The sequence below is a fragment of the Mchenga conophoros genome, linkage group LG2, assembly GCF_057382185.1.
Source record: "Mchenga conophoros isolate Kocher_MC1m ecotype Shallow Benthic linkage group LG2, M_conophoros_male_GT1.1, whole genome shotgun sequence".
NCBI lineage: Eukaryota > Metazoa > Chordata > Actinopteri > Cichliformes > Cichlidae > Mchenga > Mchenga conophoros.
Genome location: NC_140527.1, coordinates 17,757,920 through 17,761,688, shown reverse-complemented (window position 1 = coordinate 17,761,688; position 3,769 = coordinate 17,757,920).

Sequence of the window (3,769 nt, the reverse complement as noted above, 5' to 3'; positions counted from 1 at the left end):
CTCAGACAAACATGTTTATGGCTTCATCTTATAGAACTCAAGGTCCCCATGCTGGGAAAACAGGATTTGCAGCTGTTTGAGCTAAGATTTTCAAATTATTCACATAATGAAAACCTATACTTTGTTTCGGTCGAGTTCCCCATTCAAATGCATGTAACAGTGAGAAACGCACTGTCTTTGCGAAATAAAGCGTTTTTGAACAACTTCATATAAATAGCTGTAACTTTTGATAGAAGACTCGGACAAACATGTTTATGGCTTTATCTTATAGAACTCAAGGTCCCCGTGCTGGGAAAACAGGATTTGCAGCTGTTTGAGCTAAGATTTTCAAATTATTCACATAATGAAAACCTATACTTTGTTTCGGTCGAGTTCCCCATTCAAATGCATGTAACAGTGAGAAACGCACTGTCTTGGCGAAAGAAAGCGTTTTTGTACAACTTCATATAAATAGCTGTAACTTTTGATAGAAGACTCAGACAAAGATGTTTATGGCTTTATCTTATAGAACTCAAGGTCCCCGTGCTGGGCAAACAGGATTTGCAGCCGTTTGAGCTAAAATTATTCACATAATGAAAACCTATACTTTGTTTCGGTCGAGATCCCCATGTAACAGTGAGAAACGCACTGTCTTGGCGAAAGAAAGCGTTTTTGTACAACTTCATATAAATAGCTGTAACTTTTGATAGAAGACTCAGACAAACATGTTTATGGCTTCATCTTATAGAACTCAAGGTCCCCGTGCTGGGAAAACAGGATTTGCAGCTGTTTGAGCTAAGATTTTAAAATTATTCACATAATGAAAACCTATACTTTGTTTCGGTCGAGTTCCCCATTCAAATGCATGTAACAGTGAGAAACGCACTGTCTTGGCGAAAGAAAGCGTTTTTGTACAACTTCATATAAATAGCTGTAACTTTTGATAGAAGACTCAGACAAACATGTTTATGGCTTTATCTTATAGAACTCAAGGTCCCCGTGCTGGGAAAACAGGATTTGCAGCTGTTTGAGCTAAGATTTTCAAATTATTCACATAATGAAAACCTATACTTTGTTTCGGTCGAGTTCCCCATTCAAATGCATGTAACAGTGAGAAACGCACTGTCTTGGCGAAAGAAAGCGTTTTTGTACAACTTCATATAAATAGCTGTAACTTTTGATAGAAGACTCAGACAAACATGTTTATGGCTTTATCTTATAGAACTCAAGGTCCCCGTGCTGGGCAAACAGGATTTGCAGCCGTTTGAGCTAAAATTATTCACATAATGAAAACCTATACTTTGTTTCGGTCGAGTTCCCCATTCAAATGCATGTAACAGTGAGAAACGCACTGTCTTGGCGAAAGAAAGCGTTTTTGTACAACTTCATATAAATAGCTGTAACTTTTGATAGAAGACGCAGACAAACATGTTTATGGCTTTATCTTATAGAACTCAAGGTCCCCGTGCTGGGGAAACAGGATTTGCAGCTGTTTGAGCTAAGATTTTCAAATTATTCACATAATGAAAACCTATACTTTGTTTCGGTCGAGTTCCCCATTCAAATGCATGTAACAGTGAGAAACGCACTGTCTTGGCGAAAGAAAGCGTTTTTGTACAACTTCATATAAATAGCTGTAACTTTTGATAGAAGACTCAGACAAACATGTTTATGGCTTCATCTTATAGAACTCAAGGTCCCCATGCTGGGAAAACAGGATTTGCAGCTGTTTGAGCTAAGATTTTCAAATTATTCACATAATGAAAACCTATACTTTGTTTCGGTCGAGTTCCCCATTCAAATGCATGTAACAGTGAGAAACGCACTGTCTTGGCGAAAGAAAGCGTTTTTGTACAACTTCATGTAAATAGCTGTAACTTTTGATAGAAGACTCAGACAAACATGTTTATGGCTTCATCTTATAGAACTCAAGGTCCCCGTGCTGGGAAAACAAGATTTGCAGCCGTTTGAGCTAAGATTTTAAAATTATTCACATAATGAAAACCTATACTTTGTTTCGGTCGAGTTCCCCATTCAAATGCATGTAACAGTGAGAAACGCACTGTCTTTGCGAAATAAAGCGTTTTTGAACAACTTCATATAAATAGCTGTAACTTTTGATAGAAGACTCGGACAAACATGTTTATGGCTTTATCTTATAGAACTCAAGGTCCCCGTGCTGGGAAAACAGGATTTGCAGCTGTTTGAGCTAAGATTTTCAAATTATTCACATAATGAAAACCTATACTTTGTTTCGGTCGAGTTCCCCATTCAAATGCATGTAACAGTGAGAAACGCACTGTCTTGGCGAAAGAAAGCGTTTTTGTACAACTTCATATAAATAGCTGTAACTTTTGATAGAAGACTCAGACAAACATGTTTATGGCTTTATCTTATAGAACTCAAGGTCCCCGTGCTGGGCAAACAGGATTTGCAGCCGTTTGAAATAAAATTATTCACATAATGAAAACCTATACTTTGTTTCGGTCGAGTTCCCCATTCAAATGCATGTAACAGTGAGAAACACACTGTCTTGGCGAAATAAAGCGTTTTTGAACAACTTCATATAAATAGCTGTAACTTTTGATAGAAGACTCGGACAAACATGTTTATGGCTTTATCTTATAGAACTCAAGGTCCCCGTGCTGGGAAAACAGGATTTGCAGCTGTTTGAGCTAAGATTTTCAAATTATTCACATAATGAAAACCTATACTTTGTTTCGGTCGAGTTCCCCATTCAAATGCATGTAACAGTGGGAAACGCACTGTCTTGGCGAAAGAAAGCGTTTTTGTACAACTTCATATAAATAGCTGTAACTTTTGATAGAAGACGCAGACAAACATGTTTATGGCTTTATCTTATAGAACTCAAGGTCCCCGTGCTGGGAAAACAGGATTTGCAGCTGTTTGAGCTAAGATTTTCAAATTATTCACATAATGAAAACCTATACTTTGTTTCGGTCGAGTTCCCCATTCAAATGCATGTAACAGTGAGAAACGCACTGTCTTGGCGAAAGAAAGCGTTTTTGTACAACTTCATATAAATAGCTGTAACTTTTGATAGAAGACTCAGACAAACATGTTTATGGCTTTATCTTATAGAACTCAAGGTCCCCGTGCTGGGAAAACAGGATTTGCAGCTGTTTGAGCTAAGATTTTCAAGTTATACACATAATGAAAACCTATACTTTGTTTCGGTCGAGTTCCCCATTCAAATGCATGTAACAGTGAGAAACGCACTGTCTTGGCGAAAGAAAGCGTTTTTGTACAACTTCATATAAATAGCTGTAACTTTTGATAGAAGACTCAGACAAACATGTTTATGGCTTCATCTTATAGAACTCAAGGTCCCCGTGCTGGGAAAACAGGATTTGCAGCTGTTTGAGCTAAGATTTTCAAATTATTCACATAATGAAAACCTATACTTTGTTTCGGTCGAGTTCCCCATTCAAATGCATGTAACAGTGAGAAACGCACTGTCTTGGCGAAAGAAAGCGTTTTTGTACAACTTCATATAAATAGCTGTAACTTTTGATAGAAGACTCGGACAAACATGTTTATGGCTTTATCTTATAGAACTCAAGGTCCCCGTGCTGGGAAAACAGGATTTGCAGCTGTTTGAGCTAAGATTTTAAAATTATTCACATAATGAAAACCTATACTTTGTTTCAGGCGAGTTCCCCATTCAAATGCATGTAACAGTGAGAAACGCACTGTCTTGGCGAAAGAAAGCGTTTTTGTACAACTTCATATAAATAGCTGTAACTTTTGATAGAAGACGCAGACAAAC